Source organism: Ptychodera flava, chromosome 1 (genome assembly GCF_041260155.1).
Source record: "Ptychodera flava strain L36383 chromosome 1, AS_Pfla_20210202, whole genome shotgun sequence".
NCBI classification, from domain to species: domain Eukaryota; kingdom Metazoa; phylum Hemichordata; class Enteropneusta; family Ptychoderidae; genus Ptychodera; species Ptychodera flava.
In genome coordinates, this window is record NC_091928.1 from 3,988,898 (window position 1) to 4,011,364 (window position 22,467).

The following is a 22,467-nucleotide window of genomic DNA, read 5'->3' on the forward strand; positions in this document are numbered from 1 at the left end:
ATATTTCACATGTTCAATTAAAGTGTGTATCAAATTTGTAACATATATGTACTAATATGTAGCAAGTTTTGATCTTTCGTACGGGCAGGCACTGTTGCACCCCTTGGGTTTTATTAGACTTTTAGTATGTTATTTCTAGGATCTTTCCAAAATGCATGGTGAAGAAATAATTTCTGTTGCAACTAGTTCCGGGATGACCCCTTTTTTGGCTTAGATTGTTAAACAGGTACTGGTCAGTACATACAGAAAATGAAACATTTTTGCCAAAACCTGTCAATCAAACATTTAAACTATGTTCTATGGTCTTCTCAATTTGCATAACATATAAAAATGGTTTTCACATCTGTGATGCAGTGGCATAGCCTGTTAAGCGTAAACTGATATAGAAAGCAAAGGTGACCCATCACTGAAGTTCATATCAGGCTAATCAGGACTCGATGTGGGTTACCATTTCTTTGTTTTGGTAGCCCTATAGAGAAGTTGGTAGTCTGTTGACTCAGGACTACCACTAATTCAAGCCCTAAAATGGGTGAAAGCAAAGTGTTCTCCCCATAATTTTTTTTCCTGAGGGGGGCTAATTTGCATAAAATAAGAATTTAATTTAAATATTGTTTGCATGTGACTGTCATATTGAGTTCAAAGCTATGGAAATAGTGTGACATGATGTTTACTTTGTTACTGTTATTTGCAATGTGTACTGGACATGACTGGATTGAAGGTGATGCCTTAAAATTTCATCAATCAAGGTTACTTCAAACAAATGTGTGTCTCCATGTTCAAAGACTTTTTAGCAGTTGTCATCAGCTGCTAGGATTTTCTGACATTTTATCTTTACATTTTAACCACTTCCTACTTTGACTTAGTGTTACAGCTTCGAACTGGAGGTTAATGTGGGACAGGTGTGACATTTAATTTTGACATGTCACATTTGTCATACTATAATGGTAGTTTGACCATATGTAAATTGTACGTATACAGGTATATTTCTTTTTAAACGTTGAATTGGGTGTGTGTACAAAATGTTTGTTGTCTATTTTATGATGTCCTCGTTTTTTGGGGGAAATTTTCACTTCTGAATTTATAACTAAGATATAGATTACGGTTTGGTTTAATCTTTTTACTGAATGATATCCAATATATTTTTAGTATTGATGCAACAGAAGAACCAGTCGGAGGTCCCCGGCTAGGGAGGTTAGTAAACCACGAGCGGAAAAATCCAAATGCTAAGATGAAACCTTTGCTGATTAAAGGTCGCCCACATCTTGTTCTGTTTGCACTAAGAGCAGGTATGTAGGAGTATCTCAAACCATACACTCTGAGTTCCAAAACCAAGTCAGACTTGCAAGTCTGTTGCATACTCTGAGTAACACTGCTTACTCGGACTTGTATACACGAGTACATGGCCTATACTCCGAGTACATGGCCTACTTAGACTTATACTCCGAGTACATGGCCTACTTGGACTTGAATATACGCCAAGTAATATGTGTTCCTAGAAATGCATATTTTGCTATGCTGGACAAGAAACGATCTGTCGAAAAAAAGTATTTTATTACTCACAGTTTACGGCTAGCACGGATTGATATGTCGAAAATCTGCTCTTTTGAAAAAATTCATTTTCACAATGTCTTGAAATCTGTTGCGCAAAGTACATGTATATTTAACCACGGTCCCTCCACAAGGAGAGACTGTGATTTTACTCTAAGAAGAAAGCTGCTGCCACGGCCAGCGGCAAAGTTTTTTGAAAGATGACTCAGACGTAACATTTACAGTAAAACCAATAAACTTCAGCAAGTCCAGCCAGTTACTCAGTCTGATGATTCGCACAATTGTTCAATTAGAAAAATTAATGCATGACATCACAGGTCAAGTCATGTCATATTACTTACAACCAAGTGGTCAACTGGCACTCGGTTCATACCATACACAAGGGTACTGTGCTCATTTTATTTTTAAAAAATGGGTCGATCCTCGCACGTTTGTCTCAATGCTTCTGCGCGAATTTTTTAGTGAAGTCAGAGCGCAAACTTTGTAAAACTTGGTGTCCGCGCCATAACATTGCGGACGTCGGAGGATTGCTCAAAGTCAAGTGTTCAAAGGTCACGGGGTCAAGTGAGATTGTATGAAACGTTATTTCAAAATGACCGGTGTAGGTAGCAAGTGTCCAGATGAAGAGCCAAGATATTTTTAGGTCCAGATGTGTTATTAATTCCCGTTTTTCAGGTAGCAAAGTCGTTCATTAAATGTCGGGGGACTGAAGCCATCAATCGATGTCATTTATTTGGTCACTTTTAAAGACTTTGACTGTTTTATCACGGCAAACAACTTTCCCAGAGGGGCGAGCATGTCTTGCCTTCCCTTTCTACTATTGACTATGCAATATCATTTCAACTATGGTGGTGCCTGTGTGCTATGCTAGCAAACCAAGGCCATGACGTCACACGTCGACAGGTCATTCAAATTATGGCGTCCGTGTTCTGATAACTCGCCATGCTGCATTGCGGTGATCATGAAACGTCGGGTACGAGTTGACATGTTGCATCTTCACTGTTCTGATTCCTACTTCCATATCGTTGATCCTGATTATGTCAAACATCCCTTTATTTATACTTTGATTGATATGTATTTAAAAATATGTCTGTGTATTTCTTTTTTAGATTACGTTAAAACACGGTAGAAGACTGATACAGGAGAAGTGAGGAAAATCATCAAAAGTAAACTTTACAATGAAGAAAAATTAATGGAAAATGCAGAATATGAATATTAATTAATTGTATTTTTCAAATGCTTAATTTAAAAATACCGTCAAGGACAGTGTCCTTACATTCGGTTTGAACTGGTCCATTCGAGAAATATTTCAACCAGGAAAAACAAGTCAGAATGACAAAAGCAAATAAGGTCTCCAACTTAGGTACTGGAGGTCATCTTTACGAACATTCATATCAACTTCTATAGCAATGGGACAAGCAGATCCTAAATACATAAGCAAATGTCAACAACAAAAAATAGACAGAGGTTTGATAAAAAGAAAATGTGAGAATGGGTAAAAAAATGTACAAGGGATCTGGTAAAAAAGTAATGCTACCTCATCAATCTTCTAGACCCTACCCCTCCTGAAAATCAAATGTTCCATCCCTTGGTATAACATAACGCCAGATGACAGGAAATGTATTTACAATCTTGGGGAATTTTTAATTACAATGGATGAGTGTTATCATTCTAATGTAAACAGCACTTAAGTTAGTTACTAAGTTACAGATAGTGAAATGCCTTCCACTGTGGGGGGTGATTACAACATCCGGAATTATCCTGGTTCCAAATTTCTCATCAGTTCTTGTATGTCTTACATAGAAAAGTTGCAAAAATTGGTCCACAATGAAAAATTTCACCTTAGCTTTGTTTTCTGGATCAAATTTCCCTACACCTGGAAAATGAGGTATGTAATTGTCTCGAAACTGACATTGTACGAGCAGAAGTACGGCCTCGTACTTTCATATTACGAGTGACGTAAGTCACACATGCCTTTTGACCTAATTTTTATGAATACGCCTAGGACTATGTTGTATTCCATGGATGAAAGATTTTTGTTTATGTGAAAGGGTTTTACGACAAACGAACGCTTAGACACATTTTCTGTGTATATTCGAAACTCGGAAGTAGGAGCGGGTGTGAACTTCGTATGATTATTTTTTTGGTCGTGAGAGCGGGTTCAGTGCAGTGCGGAGGAATACTTTAGGCTTTGACTTTCGGACGAGTCTGTACGTACGGGTCAAGACTGGAGACGACGCGACACTCTGACTTATTATACGCCACGATGGTAGACTTTTTTGCAGACGTCGATTGTAACATTAAGCTGTTAAAGAAGAACTAAAGAAGAGGTTGCAATGTCCGAACATGACAATCTGAAGTCATCGAAAGAGTTTCTCTTCTCAGGCTGAATTTAGTACGACCGAAAGCAATAAAATAAGGCCTGATACTGAGATACATTAACGAGAATGAATCTGACAGTCAAAACACTTTATCTTCCGAATATCGTATTAATGAAAATCAAATGAAATCCGACGATCGAAAGTTTCTCTTCAGAATTTAGTATGACCAAAAGCAATAAATAGCGCCCGATTCTGACGTATATTTACGTTTAGGCCTATGTCAAAGCCAAAAGAAATCGGACGGTTGAAACGGTTTCTCTTCCGAACAATACATGTTCGAAATACCTGTACGTAAGGCTGTGAAAACAAAAGTAACACTCTCATTACAGAGCTCATCGTAATAATGATCAGTTAACGAGGTGTCAAAACTTTTCAAACAGCAAGTTTTGGTGTGTCACTCTGCGCAAAACAATAGTAAGGGTGTTACCGTTTGCTTTGTGATAACCCGTCGAAACACCCGGGTATAGAAAACTCAAACAGTCAAAACAAGAGCAAATCAGTCAAATAATTGACACCTATAGAATATCTGACGTCGGCTTGGTTTATGAGATTGGCGACAGACCGCTGGAGACAATAAGTTTTGGCTCATTTTGTTGACCGCCGGTCGACCTCGATTGGTTCTAATGCACTTAAACCTACCGCCGTTGTAAATCTTTTTTACTTTCTCGAATTCGAAAGTGCAATGATTTTACATACATAAAACCTGCGTGGCTCGCGAGTCAGCTTATGATTTCGAAATAATCTGATCACCACATTATGTTAATCACAGTGTACAATGAATAATATGAAGGATTTTATGAGTTGGCGGGTGTTTTCGTGGCACCCGTGTGTACCTCATATTGTACAGTCTATTTGAAAATGGCCTCTACTCAACAATGATTTTAAAGACTTAACATTTTCTGACCACGCATTCAACTTCAAGTTTTGAAAAAGTACATTATCGGAACCACTATTATTGGTGTGTATTGTTGAGAATACGGCCCCGCCTATTGAATAATGGTATAGTCAGGTCACTGTGGGGTCAATATTCATGTTTGTCATCGCGGAACTTGCAGAAGCCATTCAAGATATCGATGCTCGATACTTCTATATTCAATTCGTTCGTTCGCTCTCCTGAACAACAAAAAAACATCACTCAAAACCAACTCATCACATTCCAAACTTACCTAGCTACACTCAGTTCGGTAGATAAGTTCCAGGCATCAGTCGTAGTATAAATGCTGACGTCGATTTGTTGACGTCAATGAAGTCGGCGTCGACGTAATAATGTATTTTTACAAATATATTTATTTATTTGGCGTTAATTAGAGGAAAATCACATCAGAGGGTTGATGACGTATGTATTACAATATCGTGGGTAGGCTAAACTGGCCGTTTTGTTTATCGCTATTATTGCCTACTCCCACCGTATCCGTACCGCCCATCGTCTGTAACTTGCACGCGATGTTTGCACACGAACGAACGCCAATGCCAGTCACTCAGAGTCGTCGGTTTCTTGCTACCCAAGTTGAAATATATGCAATTATGAATGTCATTTTTGAAAATTCACTAATGCATGCAATACAAATTACGATGAACCCACAATTTATTGTTGTTTAGATTTTGTCAACAGTGTTATAAATATAGTGCTGCAAAGTCAGTAGTAGGGCCTACCCACGTGAAAGACGTTTTGAACTCGTTCCCGTACTTGCTATATTCAAGCTGAAATCAGTCAAGTCATTACGTGTTTATTTCGCATATTTGCTATATTTTAGCACCCGTACTCAGAACCCCACTTTGACATTCTGTTTGGCATGTTTCTACGTTCATTTCGAATCCTATTTTGTCTTTTTTTTCAACGCTCAGTTCGACGCTGTTTTTGTTTTTCCACGCTCAGCTTGACGCTCACTTTGTCGATCTCACTTTGTCGATTTTGGAACCTGCATTACGTCACTCGTACTTTGAAAGTACGGCACATTACGTCATTCGTACTTCGCTCGTACGAGCTCGTAGGTCTGCTCGTAGTTCGTCCGTTTTGAGACGATTAGATAAATGGGAAAATGGCTAACAGACGAGGTCATCAACCACAGTATCAGCAATTTCAGGTGTTGATGGATTGCAGGATCTTGGGAGTGGTGACAACTGGCATTCTCGTGAGAACACCTAAAGAGCCATTCATCCAAATTATGAACATTAACCAAAACCATTGAATAACAATTTCAAACCTCAGCTGCACACCAGAAACAGTAAATGTGTTCGATTTTTTTCAATACAGCGAATTATCATATCAAGTAATGAGTTTTATCACCAAGCTGCATTTATATCTATGAAGTATCAGAAATAGGAAATGGTAATATATTAACATGTTTACAGTACACAGAATTGTCCTTTCAAATATGATGAATTGTATCACATTGTTGCATTTATATTACAAAGTGTCAGAATTTCATCCAGGTCACCAGTCACACCTGTTATTAGCATTCCACCTGACCCCTGCCACTTTCTGATCCCGAACGTTGTGTTTTATTCTAAACTGTTGAAATTCATTCCTCTCTGTAACTCAACTGATGAATTCACATCACGTCACAATGTGCATTCTTTCTTTTGCCGTTTACTTGTAAGAATTTTTTTCATGATGATTCAGCAGCTAATGGTTCCCATAATGGATTCAACCCAATTACTTTACCAACATCAAATATGAGTCTTTTTGGACTCCCCTTTCAGGACGTAACCCCACACTAGATCTCTATACATCAACATCGGTCAACACAGAATTAATCGCTTGATCTATACAACACCAGTAAATCAAAAAACACGCAATATCTCTAAAGCTGAAGGCTCTGTACAATTTATCTCACAACGATAACATAGTTTTATAGCTTGCTGATAAGGGAGGGGCTGTGGTAGTATGGCGTAAAGATTTGTACATTGCTGGCACAAAGGCAGCTTTCTGACACTTCCTTCTATAAATATCTTGACACCGACATCACAAATAAACACAATAATATCGTGAAACGTACTATCAGTGACCTAGTTCATGATAACCTTCTGCCCGGCCCGGCAATGCAAAATCATTGATCATCCAAAATCCACGCTTAAGTCTTGCTTTTCCTTATTACCTAAAATCCATAAAACCGGTATCCTGGCTGCCCCATTATTGTCTCTGCATGCTCCTGCCCCACTGAACTTATCTCAACATTTCTCGACAATATTTTCGCTGGTATCGTGAATACCCTCCCAACTTTTGTCAAACACATCTCATGCCATCAAGATTTTCAACAACTTGAAGTTTACAGGTACCCATACGGCACTGGAATACAAGGTCGGCAACACCATTTTCATGCAGTCAGGTGAGCTCCAAACTCATCAACATCCCATCACTCGGAGACACAAGAAGATTTATTATTGAAGACAGGTTTCATTCACACACAAATCCACACGTCTCCTTCGTGTCCATATCATGACACTGGTTTGTATTCTCACAGCAATGCCATAAAAACATCAATGGCTGAATGCAAGAATAGTAATCGAAAAGCACAAAATGCTTAAGAGGCTCATGAGCACAGTCGATTAGCACCCAAATACTTTACAATTACCTCATGGATTTTTATCATTAATGAAGCAATTGTCAAAAAACAGTATCAGTTGTTAAGCCAAGATGGTTGTGAAGTAAAGAGGGGATTGTACCATAGTTTGGAAAAAATCACCATGTATAGATTTTGTAATGTTTATATATACTACATTATGGCTATTTCGTAAAGGGATTCTGTCATTGGAACTGTGCTCAAAAGTCGTATATGACCCAGACAATCAGTGTAAACACTTTATCTGAGGGACCCTGGTGATTGGCTGAATGCGAGAATAGAATTTGAAAAGCACAGAGGCTCATGTGTGTGCAGAAGATTAGCACCCACATATGTTACAATTACCTCATGGATTTTTATCATTAATGAAGCAATTGTCAAGAAACAGTATCAATTGTTAAGCCAAGATGGTTATGAAGTAAAGAGGGGATTGTACCATAGGTTGGAAAAAATCACCATGTATAGGTTTTTGTGATGTCTATATTAGTGTAAATAAGCCCATTGATACTACATTATGGCGATTTTTTAAAGGGACTGGGTCATTTGAACTGTGCTCAAAAGTCGTACCGGACCTATACAACCAATGTTACTACACTTTATCCGAGGGACCCTGGTGATTGATGAAAGTTAAAACATGTCTGTCATAACCTACATCATAAAATATCTATGTTGCAGCTATGATGATGAAATGCATCTAGATATCTTGCACGAAATACATTGTTTGAAAACAAGAAACTAGCACAGACGCAGTTCTGATGACAATGTCCTTTTAAGATGTGAGTTTTGTGTAGCCTTTGTGGCTACTGAGTTATTGAGAAATATGTATATTTGAGATCAAAGGTCACTCGGGTCACGTGAAGTGTCAAAAATTGTATCCCATAGTTATCCCTATCTACCAAAAATCAGACCTCCAGCTCTATTGGCTTGCCCAAAATTAGATATGTGCATAATTAATGAGGTACAGGTTGTGGTGCCATTAGGTCTCCAATCATACCAAATATGAAGGGTGTAGCCCTTTTGGTCACTGATTTATGGACTTATGTATATTTTGGGTCAAAGGTCATCAAGGTCACATGATATTTCAGTGTAAAAAAAAATTGTATCCCATAGTTTTCCCTACATACCAAAAATCAGACCTCTAGCTCTATTATTAAGCCCAGAATTAGGTATGTGCATAATTAACACAGGTGGCTGGTCATGTGACATTTTGTCGAAAAACTTTGCTCCCATAATTATCCCTATGTACCAAAAACACATTAGAGTTGACAGCCAGTTAATTGGCCCCCACCATTTTATCACATAACACATGGACATACAGATGGAAGTTAATTGGCCAAGTCTTGACAGAAGGAAGTAAACGTTGACGCCACAATACTGGTTTTCAATTCTAATAGCTTCTCAGTATATAAAACTGAGGAGCTAAAAAACCCAAATGTGTAATAAGAAAATGTAACATAACAGAAGGCTATACATGGCAATTTTTGCCTGTCGATATATATACATGGAGGATTGGAATATGATTATGGTATCTATGAACTGCCTTAGGAAACTAAGTAAAAAATGTTAAAAGAAAACAAAGGCTTAATATGGAAGGTGAAGAATGCATGGCAAAGAAGAGACAGAGGCAGACGAACAGTCATTTTCCAGATGATACAAGAGAAACAGAAATTAAATAAAAACAAAAGTGTGATATAGATGGGGATATATTTAGGAAGAAACAGGATGACCCTATTTTGCTGTTTTCAGACAATTTGTGACTTTGCTACTGTACAGTAAGTATCAGAGGGAGAGATTGATTTACTCAAGGCAATACTGTAATAGATGGCGACACATTTAGGAAGAAAGCGGGTTGTCCTGTTACAGCTGTTTTCCTCACAATTGTTGGTGATTCAGACTGATGAAACAGAAAAAGAAACATTTACTGAAAGCAATAGAAGTTTAAGAATTCAGGAAGAAACGGGATGACACTGTTACTGCTGTTTTCAAGACAATTGGTGACGAAGATTCCGATACTGTACACACATTTACAGAAAGCGATAAATTGATAGATGATGACAAATTTGTGAAGAAACAGGATGACATGGTTAACTGCTGTTTTCTGGACAAGTGAGACTGTACTCTTATAGAGGATAATGGGACACTGGTAAACAGAGATTCTAGTACAAATGATGTGCAGATACTGTAAAGAAGATATGCAAAGACAAGAGTATGTTTCTGATTCAGAAAGTGATGATGACGACAATAATTGACTTGTATCATGCACTGACCTCATGTTGTCAATTCTTACACTCCTTACACAGATGTCATATAAAGATGACTGCGTATAAAATCAGACCCTCAGCCTAGCAAGAAGGCAGATGACAGATTACAGTCACCCATTTGGTAAATTTTAGCATTGAGAGTCATGTCACTTCAGGGTTTTTCAGGTTATAGGTTAACAAGCCGGGATGCTGCTGTGGACAAAAGTTCACTTACTTCCTCTAGGCCTGAAGTATCTGTTCCTGAACCAGGCAGCAGCAACATCAGTTGATGAGAATTTTGCCCCTTTAGTCAAATCATCGTTCGGCTCATTTATTGCAAATTTACAAAGTTATTACTATAGACATTTTGCTGTTATTTTGCTCTAACTTCTTATTTCCATTAACTTGTATTTGTATTATTTCATTAAAATACTAACCTATGAGTTTCCTTACTTTATATTATTTCTTATTACATTGTCCTTTATATTATTTCTTATTACATTGTCACAAAGTTTAGAATTTATAATGAATAGCAAATTAAAAATAGAAATTCACACAATTCAGTTTCTTCCGATTACTGCATATGTTATCAGCGCTAGCGATGACATCTGAAGGTGGGTGCACCGGTAATTTTGATTTCAAATCTAGATTTTTCAATGGTCTGCAAGGTAAAGTTGTCACATTAGGTGAAGACAAGACATAGTGACAGTGAACTTCCCATACAACAGACGATCAGCCACACTGTCAAGGCATGCATTTTACATCTACTGTGAACAGAAGCATATTCGGTCACAGCAGCAACCAGAAAGCAGTTCCACCTTAAATTGGAAATTACCATGACGGCCCATCGTTCTCAAGGTATAACTCTTGATAGGGTTGAAGTAGACTGCAAGGAGCAAGAAAGGTCTCTGTGTGATCAACTTTGATCCTAGTCTAGTGTCGCCTCAGCCATCATTCATTGCCCTTGCCCTTGTGTTCTATTTCCACAGTATTATAAAAGGACCTTGTGTGGATGGCGATTACATTAGGTCAATAGATGCCAAAGATGATGGTGTACATTATTTTATATTTTATTTTTTGGTGAAATCAAAATTTGTACCAAAAAAGTGGTTTGGTTCCTAGACCACAGATCTGTTTGCAAGAACTTAAAGTTTGGAAATGATTTTGGAATTTTGGGGTCATGTACCATTTAGTGTGGAAATGCCCAGGTGCTACAATTGCCTTTTGCTTAAATAATACACATTTCTTTTTTATATCTTTTGTAGATGTTGATCTGATTGAGATATACGCCCCTGCCAGAGCTCTGTTGACTGTTTAAGCGTGTTTTAAAGACTCACTTTTTTTAAAAGCACTATCACTAACGTATTGGAAGGGTCACCATTTTACAGTAACCGTTGATGCATAATTTGTTAATATCGTTTTCCAATTCTCATCATATCATCCACATCTGTGATAATATATATACTTTAGTCACTTTAACATCTGAATTGATTTCACCTTACTGCGGAAATTTGTAGCAGTACCTTCTACAAACTTGATTTTGCTAAAAATAACTGTATACAATAACAACATGGTTAACTTTTAAATACTCACAGATACCAAGTCAGTAGAACCTCAACACCTACAACTACACGTCAATTGACCCAGTTCCTGATCAGTTATCCGATGATTCTGATAGTGATACAAGGTGGACAAATGGATACATACGAACATTGACCTCCCTGGCTAAAACACAAGAGTGTGGAGCTCCACAATGCCTGGGAGTCATTGGAGACAATGACAGGTACGTGTATATACACCCTGAAGAAGCCCAAGCATTATAAATAAACCTGGCATACTGCGGGCTTACATATAATAATGTCATAATATAGTTCTCCCCTAAGCCTTGTGGATAAGAACTTGCCATTAATATGCAGGGATGTGATCCACACAATATAGACCACGATTGGAGTCAACAAGGGGTTTTCTTTGTTGTGTGGCGTGGCCAAAGGGAGAAATGCTTGTTGCACGGGTGTAGGTGACGATGAGAAACACACAGACCGTGTGTTTTATTAGAGCTTGATTATGAAGCTTGAAGACAACTAATTTGTGTTTATTGTGATGATTGCATATGGGGAGCAACAGATCATAGTAATATGTTCGTGACAGTAAATTTTCAATTAAACATTATTTAATTCTGGTGGCTGCAGCCTCGTTGTGAACAAATTTTGTTGCGCAGCATCTTATTCAATAGATCACAATGGCGAGTTCTGGTGACAGCAACAAGTGTGGGTATATTGTACAAGTGAGCCCGCTGAAAACATTGGCGAGGAATCACAAATACTTTAACGGTGTCTTGCAGACCGAGAGGGAAAGTTACCAGGATGTGGTATGTTTTTTGCCAGAAAAACATGATGTGTTCAAGTCTGTTATGAAGGCGCGCAGTCCAGTCAGACATGACAAAGTTACCTTCATGCCTGGCAGAGCCGAAATTGGAACAAGCAATATTCAAATATCGAGAAGATCATTCAGTAAATGCCTGTTCGAAAAATTTACCGTTTTCAGTTAAAGTACCGGATGGGCCAGGAGTCACTAAGGTTGTCGTAAGTTAGTGACAAGAATAGAATAGAATACCCCATATATCCTTACTTTAAAGGGTAAAAAAAAGATTTGCAAAATAACACAGTTCCGTGAACAAGGAGCTTCTGCAACTTTAGTTATGTTGCGTCCAAAAAAAAATCAGGTGGGATATTGGCGAATTCAGGGGCATCTCCCAGACAATTACAACTTATCCAAGCAAGATGAATACCTAAAGACAGCTGCTAATCTTCTACGTGCAGAAGATGAGCTATATGACCTTTGGCTGACACATGCACCGTGGGTATTTTATGTGGAGGAAAGAGGAGTCACAAAGGTGTGCTCTTTTGACCATGTTGTTAACGCTGGAGTTATTGCAGTGTATGTTTGGTGTGAAAGTGTCCAAAGAAATGTTATAAGGAACACAGAAAACCATCAAAAGGGCAAGGAAGTGCCAAAGCCATTCCGCCAGCACTTATTAAAGATATTTGTACAAGATGGTAATATTTTATTTCTGTTTATTTAGAATCAATTATAAATTTAACTAACTTGCCTAATATTCAGACCATCTAAACAGCTTTGAGATGTAGGAAGTGGAAGATTGATGAAGTGAACTTCAATATTAAGCTTATTTGATCAAAAAGTGTTATCATGATCAAGGCATGGCAATATGAAAAAAATATACATTGGATGTTTTCAATATTATTGAATATTGTTATATTGTATGGAGTTTGCTTTCAACATATTGTTCATAGCTTATGGTGCCAATGAAATATGGGGTGTTGAGCGTAGCAGATGCATACAATAGGTTCATCAAGTTCCATCCAAACATCACAAAGGACAATTTTGGTAGGTATGTGATGTCCACATTCCCAGGGACGGTGGAAACGAGGAGGAGGATGAATAGTGTACGACAATATCCTTTTTTATTCGTTCAACATCTACAAAAAATATACAATACTCATGTCTCGGCAAGAATGGTGGGAGTACTCACTATGCAGAGACTGTTGAGAAAAACATGTTTCATTAATCAGTTCTCTAATCAGTGTGTAACCAGAACTTGTAAGTTTTGAGAAATTGATGATGTGCAATGGTGCAGTCTGATGCAATCAGAAAAGTGTCTTCAATTTGTTTTTTACTAAGTGAAACTGTTACGCCACCACAACGTGGAGAGTATGGATGGATCGTGTCCCCATCTTGCATCGAAAATTTTGGGAGGTGTTTTCAATTTTATGTTTACTGCGTCAAAACTGTTAGAACACTGCAAGGGAGACAAGTACAGGAGGGGGTGCCCCCTCTGGCACCGAAAATTTTGAGATTTTGAGCAAATCGACGCTATCACCTTGGCCTTGACCACGATCTTCGCTGTCGTCATCGCTGGTACATGTATGTTGGTCGGCGAGCTCTGCAAAGGTTGGTGAAGTTCTTTCAGGTAATAACAAATTGCTCAACTTGACGCAAGCTCCCATATGCTTTTTATGTTCATAGTAGCCAGACTTTGAAAGGCTTGCCTTACAATAATGACATATTTTCGTAGCATATTTCCTGACGCTGTCAGCCGCCATGTTGAAATGTCAAACCCATGATTCATTTCGTACTGGCAATGTAATGGTGCTTACATGAACTACACAGGGCCGCAGGGTAGAGACGTTTCCAATATGTTGAAAATACGGTCATTGTACTTGAAACACAATCATAAGGTGACATTGTTCGTATAATGTTTCTTTTACTGCTCGTAAGAATGATTTCTGCAACCTTCTCACACCATGTATAAATAGTCTCTCCCGACCTTTGACTTTTACACCACGTCTTTATTTCCAACAGAAGTACTCAGTGGCGGTCAGTACACGAATGCGATGCACCGGGCGCCTGCAACGACGTCAACTTCTTGCTCGCCACAACGCCAACAAGATGGCCAGATTTCATCCACACAGAGCCAGAAGTTTTAGCAGAAGTTCTTCACGATCAGTACGACCCATTTGATTCGTCGTCATCAGCATCTCCATCGCCATTGATAAATAGAAGATCAACGATCTCTACCACAACTACCGTTGTCAACAGTCAAACGAGCACCCCGGCAAGCAGTACGCCATAACAATGTATTTCTGGTAACCAATGGCCCCTCAGGGTAATAAACTGGCAACAGTTGATTAAAATTGCAAGGAATACAATAACAGCTCAAGAAATCAAAAGGAGATGTGGTCAAACTGAGTCTCTTCTAGACTGCCATCTCACTCTTGGGACTACTTCATCTAGGAAATTTAAGGCCCCAAACATGACTTCTTGAAAGAGACTGGCCCTTACCAAAATTCACCCTACATTTTGCCTTCTTTATGTAGCCCGTGAAGTGTACATATTTCTCAAAACTATGTATTATCTTTGTACAGAATCAGTAAAGAAAAAAGATACATGTTTTACACATAGAGTGTACCTATATAGTACACAGAATCCAATGTGATGCTACTTAAAGCTATCCAATATTGGAACGCTTTTGTATATGTAGAGCGTACTTAATCTTAGGGAACCTCCGTGAAAAAAGTATACATGGAGTGTACTTGTTGTGGAGGGGTAAAAAAGTGTACACAGGGCGTACTTGATTTCGTCGAGCATAAACAAGTACACATAATGTATATGCTAGTCATCCATTATCAAATCGACTGCGGGGATGGGGGGTGGGGGGGGGGGGTGGGGGGGTGTGATCGATAGGGGTTTTCATTCATGCAGTATTGATAAGTTACCTTAGTCTCTTGATGTTGATTGTCAACAGCAACACTCACCTCATTTTCCTGTCTCTTATTCAAAGCACACACTGAACAATCATATTGCTTAATAACAACAGTGATCATACTTTAATAACAGTGTGAAAGATATAAACAACAACAATGCATATTTTGAAAGATGACGTTACCATTACTGTTGTTGTGTGCGTTCAAATATTTGTGTCCAAAAATTCTAACTCTTGTATTTTTAGAAAATTTGTGATGAGCAATTTAGGATATTGTAAGTGACAGACTAACTTATAAACCAATACATTTAAATATTTGCCATTAATTTAGCACTTATCGGCACTTGTGTAATAAAAAAAATCTTCAAATAAGCATTAATATTTCAAACAGCAGAGTTAAAAATATCATTATAAATGACAATTTCACCAAAAAACTTGAATGTACAAAATGGTGTGAAAAAATCAGTATGACACTGTTGAAGCTGGAGCAAGAAATAAAATTCTTGTGTTCAATTCAGCAGTTTGAAACAAAGAGGTAAAATACAGTTTCTCAGAAGTTTGTTTTATCGGCATGAGTACTGTATTTTGACAACATTATCAAAGTACTGTCGGAAGTGAAAAGGTTTTACAAAATATCCAAACTTGCATTGTTCAGCATGTTGACAAATAGTAAAATTGCTTAATGTACTGTCCTGAGTGATGTCACACTTCATTATAAGGTAAATGTACATATCTTTTCTGTAAAATAGTGAAATGTGAAAACAGCAGTCCAGTAAAAATGATTGCTCAGTTTGAGATGGTTTCTTCGAAGGATTAGGTTTCACTGTACTTGCATTGTGAAAAATGTAATGATGAAATGTTCTCTGAGTATGAAGTCTCTGTTGCGTTGAAACAAGTTTGACAGATTCATGGAATGCTTCACTCACTGTTAGTTATATCAGTCAATATCAGTATCCATTTGTACACCAGAATGCTCAGGAAATGTATTGCCATGGATACTGCCATCTCCATCGTCACTTCTGCTTCCATCAGTATCTGTTGATCAATAGTTAGATAACAATAGTCAGCATGGACTTCATGTGAGCAAAAATACAAAATATGTTAATTTCACATAAAGTTACACTCATTGCACTATGTGAGGTGCTTGTAGGGAAAGAGAAAGGAATATATGAAACTTACCAATAATTGCAGAAACAGTATTAGGATCAATGCTTTCACGACAGTTAGCACCCTTCAAGTTTTTTTCCAACCAGATCCTTTGTTTTGTAGAAGCATTGCAGCAGGAAGAGTGCTGCCTTGGTCCCAGACTCTTTCAGTGTATTCCTTTATTCCTTGCATTGTTCATCTGCTGTTCATAAGTAAATACTCTTGAACCAGGTATAACTGCCAGCATCTTCATTGTAAGAAATATTGAATGCAATAAAAATAAAATTAGTATGTGACCTTGTTTATTACAATATTTGTGTAATAAAAGGACTTGACAACTTTAACAAAAATGCAGTTTCTAAAAAATATAAAAACACATTCACTATGAAGAACTTCATCAGTAAACCTGTACTGCTCAGAATGGCACAGGCAGGTAAAATGTTTGCTACCAAATAGAAAAATAAGTTCTGTCTTTAAAAGCAATTTCAGTATTTGCAGTGTACTCTTTCATAAATTTCACATTTATTAATACAAGTTGATTTAACGAAAATATGATGATGGAGCTGCATGGTCCATTGATAACATGTTTTCTGGGTCTGTCATGCTGTGGCCATGCAATCCACCGGAATTGTCACAAATGATTGGTTGAAGATGCACGTGATATGGGCTAGCTCGGAATTAACGGACAATCACTGATACCGTGGGATTTGAATGGTCTGTTATTACGTAACCCTTCCTTACATTGTGGAGACAATGATACAAATTTTCTAAACTTATAATCATGGTTCAGTGCGGATATTATACCTCAATGTCTTTCAAAAATGTATGGGAATTAGGTCTGATCATAGTTAAGATACAAAGATTGTCGGGTTTTGGCCGGTTTTGTGTATCCATGAACCAAGGTCAAATGCATATATATGCCTACCAGTGCATACGATGAATAACGATGACTCGAAATATTGCACGACTGAAACCATAAAACTTCATATTGAATACTTACCATGGTCACCAAAGTGAGTAGATACTTTCTTGCCTCTTGATTTTCCCATTGTTTGGAGGTATGTAAGAGTAGCTCAAACCCCCAACTGGGACCGCCAACTGGGACTCCCAGTTGGCTTAAAATGCACTCTGGGACCGGTCCCAGTTCACTTCTGGGACCGGTCCCAGTTCACTTCTGGGACCGGTCCCAGAAGCGAACTGGGACCGGTCCCAGTTGGCCTCTAGGAATGCATGGTCCCAGAAGTGAACTGGGACCATTATGATTGCTGGGAAACACACTTGTATCTAATGAACTGTACCATGGAGGTAAGGTACCTCCATGCTGTAATGACGAAATCATAATATTAATGGGAAAGAAGTTTCCATCCCACTATATGCCTTTTGTAGCAATTGTATGCACTTGTTTTATTCATATTCTCTGTACTGTTGTGAAAATTATGTTTTTTGTGTGGGAAAGCTAACATCTCCCAGTTTCATTCAAGGACAGTCAGGTCTCATTTCAATTCTGGGACTCGTAGCTCCATAGAGCTATGACAGACATACAGACTGAAATAGAAAACACTGAGACAGCATATACCGGTACTAGCTGTCAATGAAGTTTTGAAGCAGTGCATGTTGTTGACTTGTATATGTATTCAAAACCCTTTGTCTTAAAATGTAATGGGACTGTTATCACCTCATTGATGTCTATTTTTTCCTCGCATAACAATGAAATGATTCTGCTGTAACAGTACATGCATGCTCTAATGGTTGCCCCTCTCCTATTTGTGTCTATCTGTTCAGAAATATTACTATGTAGGTCTAAATTAAGATATCAGTCATATACTGCCAAGTGAATTGCAATTCTATTAAAACACAGCGGGTTCACATTAAATGTTTTGTTTGCTGTTTTTAATGTAATGAAAGCCTTGATGAGTTAATTGCTAGTCTTGCACAGTTATTTTCATCTCCTTTTTCATCTGCTTCAGTACACAGTCTCTCTATCAACGTGATCCGTGCAGTAAGATTTCAACACACACCATAGCACAGGACTTACTAGTGCTAAGAATGAGTACATCGCAGTAAGGCCAAAGTAATCAAATTCTTTGTTTAGCGCACCCACTCAAATGTTTCAAAACATGAGCGGGAAGGCAGTACTAAAACACATACAAGAAAATCAAAACACACCTTATATTTTCTTGATTATTTCCATGTAACAACATAAGTGTCTATGCAAAAATCATCAGAAACTTCCTTTCATCGTGATCATCATAAGTTATACTACAAGATGTGAAATTTAGTAAACAGGAAAGCTACTCAGTAAAATCCTATTCAAACCATTGGCAGTAGAAAAAACCCTAGTATGTGCACACAGACAAAACAAAGAATTAAATTACTTTGGCCTTTAATAGTTGGGATCTATTAAATGTCGCGTATACCTACGATTATGGCAGAGTAAAAAGATGAAAACATTAACAGATTGTTAGTATTAAGTACCAGTAACTGGGTTTTTTCATAGTGGTCCCAGTTCACAAATTGGATGTGTCCCTGAAGTGTACTGGAACTGATCCTGGAGGCCAACTAGGACCGCGGCCGCGGTCCTAGAGTTAATTTTGAAGCCAACTGGGACTGGTCCTGGAAGCCAACTGGGACCGGTCCCAGAGGCCAACTGGGACCAGTCCCAGTTCGCTTCTGGGACCGGTCCCAGAAGTGAACTGGGACCGGTCCCAGAGTGCATTTTAAGCCAACTGGGAGTCCCAGTTGGCGGTCCCAGTTAGGGGTTTGAGCTACCCTTACATACCTGAATTGTGGTGAACGATTTATAGTTCGCTAGAATGAGTTTTTGCGGACGATACGGTTACACTGCTCTCAGCTGCTGTTGATTGAAATCCAGTCTCCAAATCTACCCGCCGGGACAATTTGCGCGTGCGCAGTACCGCCAGAATTAAAACATTGCGTGTCATTGGTTAGATTTGTAATGCAGTGATAAGGTCTTTAGATAATTTCAAACTAAGTGAATCACCTGTTTTATAGTTTAAACTAAAAAATGAACAAAAATTATCCCTCAAATTGGTTCCCAAGCGAAAACTATTATGACAGTTGGATGTTGAACGAAGTGACACTGACCCTTGACCTTTGTGAGAGCCAACGGCAATGCGTGTTGCATACGGTACCATTCACCATACAAACATGGCGGACGCAGTAAACAACAAGGAACGATATCGTCGATCAACTACAAGAAAAACGATCACTGTTTTACCTTTGCCATTTGAAAAGCCCACATAAAGGATTACAACGAATGACAAGATGGCGATGGAACAGCAACGATGACATAGTGTTTCGCAAGCTCAGAAGCAGCCATCGGTGACAACGTGTCTCTTCATATCGAAGCTTCAATATGGTTCAGAAACAGCTGGTGATCGTACGCGTTGTACGCGTGGCACAGTGCAGTGATACGCCTTCGTCGTCACCTCGAAACGGCATTTGCAGCGATGTGCATACCGAAATTCCACATAACGAAATGATAACCAGTTATTGCGAGTTTATGATAGTATAACAGCAAACTGACATTGACAACAACTCTGAACTAGATAATTGTGAGAGTGAAGTGGTCGGAGAGGCAAATGCAGAACCTGAACGCGGAAGTACTGGTGCATGGTGACTACCGATAGTGGAGCAGCTTTCAACGCCATTGATTCTCACGTAAGTAGTCCAATATTTTGATATGTTGCATATTCTTTTGCGTGATTAAAAATAACTATTCACATCCTAAATTCTTTAAATCAATTGCTCAGTCACCCCTCACTTTAATACTTTCCCATCTACTTTCCATACACTGTGTTTTCTCAGCAAAAATTAAAAATGTATTGAACTGTTAGATGCGTGTGTTATTTGCCCTAAATTATTTATGTTCGGACAGCATAGTTTGTTTCTAAATGCGTGAATGGACTGAATTTGATAGAGCCAATTGCAAAAATCAACCATCTACTGCACAGAGTATTGATCGACATAATTCCATAGGTTGGTTTTTACATGACATACAGGCTTCTTTAAAACCACGTTGCTTTGTCAGTATGTAGCTCAAAATTACACAACCAATGATTGAAGATTTTCAATTTAGACATTGTTATTTGCCAATGTACAGAATGTAGAAATAGGAAAATCTGCCTTGCAGTAGACTAAACAAAGGACACAATTTAAGAGAAGTCATATTTTGTTTAATAGTGTTATTGTAAAGCTTATTGAATTACACAATTGTACATGCATATTAAAGGTATTGAACTGTAGATGCGTGTGTTATTTGCCCTAAATTATTTATGTTCGGACAGCATAGTTTGTTTCTAAATGCGTGAATGGACTGAATTTGATTAAAATATATACAACTATTGGGGGGCATTTATAATAATATGAAGCTTTGCAGAACATGCAGTATACAGATAATTTATTGCTTTATATTCTTTATTGTAGAGGAGAAGGCAAACATAGTGGTCTGCAATATTTAAGACACTACAGAATCATACCAAACACATACAAGCTGATGTCCTGGACGAAAAGCTGTACAAGAAGCATCTTCAAGCAGATGGATTCTTCATCCAAACTGATGATGAAAGAAAAACCAGGAGCTACATGTCTCTTTTCAAATCAACTTTGATGGTGTAGCACTTTTCTGTTCATAAAAATTCAGTGTTTGGCCTGTTTACATTGTTGTGAATGATCTCCCTCAAGAAAGGTACGGAATGCTACTGAATTTACGGGTAATATCCTAAGTACAGGCTATTTCTGCTTGACCACGTTACTTACAAATTTTTTTCATTGTGTACAACAAGTATGAAGGTAAAGTGCATACTTTATTGTCCCAATCCAGTTTTCTGTTCAGATGTGTGTGTTTGCAAAAGGGTAGAACATCTTGCTGTCATAAATCAATTGAAGAGATGAAAGAAAAAATTGTGACTGACAGTCTTTTCACTGTTCCATTCCACATATTTAACTTTTACATAAAGAAAAACAAGGAGTTGTGGCCATCCCTGTAAGCCAAATTTTATGAGGTAATGGTTTCTGTTGCTACACTCAGCAAAGATTGTAACTTTGTTTGTCACGTTCCTAATACATTTGAAAAAGACTGATTTGGACCATGCAATGTGCCTGATTTAAAATTAAATAAAGATGAATTTACTGTATATTAAATATTTTGTAGATGCAGTTTTATTTAATATCAGTGTTTCATCTAGGATGGCATCAACAGGGGGGGGTTCCCCCTTTACCAGAAAATTTAGGGGGGATTTCACGAGTTCATGCATGTGTTTTACCTGTATCTCTAAGGTGTGACTGGCGCCATTTCATGGGGGCAGGTCCCCCCTTGACAAAATACTGGGGGTGCCAACATGTCAGCTGAGGGGAATCCCCCTGTCCCCTCTCTAGATGAAACACTGTAAAAAAAATCATGCATGATTGCAAACAATGATATAGTTTTGAAGTGCAGTTCTTGTGTAAGAAGAACACAAAATTAGAACACTTTGTCATCATGCTATTTCATAGTCATGCGAAGGCAAGTGGTGTCAGCTCTATATGTAGTCTCCTGGATGAAATGGTTGAGCATTAAAGAACATGTGAATACCACAAGTTGGCACAAGCAATGTGTGAAATAGATGTTGCTGTCTCAATCTGTGGCAATTTCACTCCCTGATTTCAGAAGTCAGTTAGCCATCCAGTCGGAGTGTACACTTGAAGCGTACCCATACTATCCATATATCTGACTTAGACTCTGCTGTAAATTTTCTTCGCAATTTCTGACTCAGACTGCAGTTATCTGCTTAGAGTGCACAGTTAAGTTTAGACTCTGTAATGATGAACTCTGGCACAGACCATGGCTATTGCAAAGTTATGTAGGTTTCGCATAGCCTTGGAACTGTTGACAATTCTAACCTTACACTCTCATGAAGATTTGCAGCACAATTGTAGGGACTGAGCGTACTCGGACACTACAAACTACTTCTTGGGGCAGCTTCGTTCAAATTTTTTCTTACCTGAGGCATGTGCAGTAGGATTCAAGTATACGCATTTACTACAAATTTTTCCAAAATGATACTTTCACAGGGTCTGAGTATACATTACATCTACTTTCCAGTATGTTTTTTGGTAAGGGTGGTATACAGTGTACACAAAGAAGTTGTATTTAAAGTGTCTTTACCATTTATTTCAGAGAACAATGGAAAGATACTTCTCAGTTTGTTTATCTGTGACATATATGATATGACATCTATGCATGAGTTCATGAGATGAACACCTTTTTGTTGAAACAATTATGCTACATTGCCATTAGGTTGTAACTG

At 38.1% G+C, this 22,467-nt stretch overlaps 2 long non-coding RNA genes across 2 annotated transcripts; one reads left to right on the top strand and one right to left on the bottom strand.

Annotated features, from left to right (window-relative positions):
• Nucleotides 1-15,345: 15,345 nt before the first annotated feature.
• LOC139120878 (uncharacterized) lies at nt 15,346-17,292 on the bottom strand. Its single transcript, XR_011549179.1, has 3 exons — nt 17,160-17,292; nt 16,193-16,406; nt 15,346-16,048 (listed from the first exon to the last, which is right to left on the bottom strand). It is a non-coding gene; the product is annotated as an uncharacterized lncRNA (long non-coding RNA).
• A 1,667-nt stretch (nt 17,293-18,959) lies between these two features.
• Nucleotides 18,960-21,322, top strand: LOC139120959 (uncharacterized). Its single transcript, XR_011549189.1, has 2 exons — nt 18,960-19,840; nt 20,606-21,322. It is a non-coding gene; the product is annotated as an uncharacterized lncRNA (long non-coding RNA).
• The last annotated feature ends 1,145 nt before the right edge of the window (nt 21,323-22,467 follow it).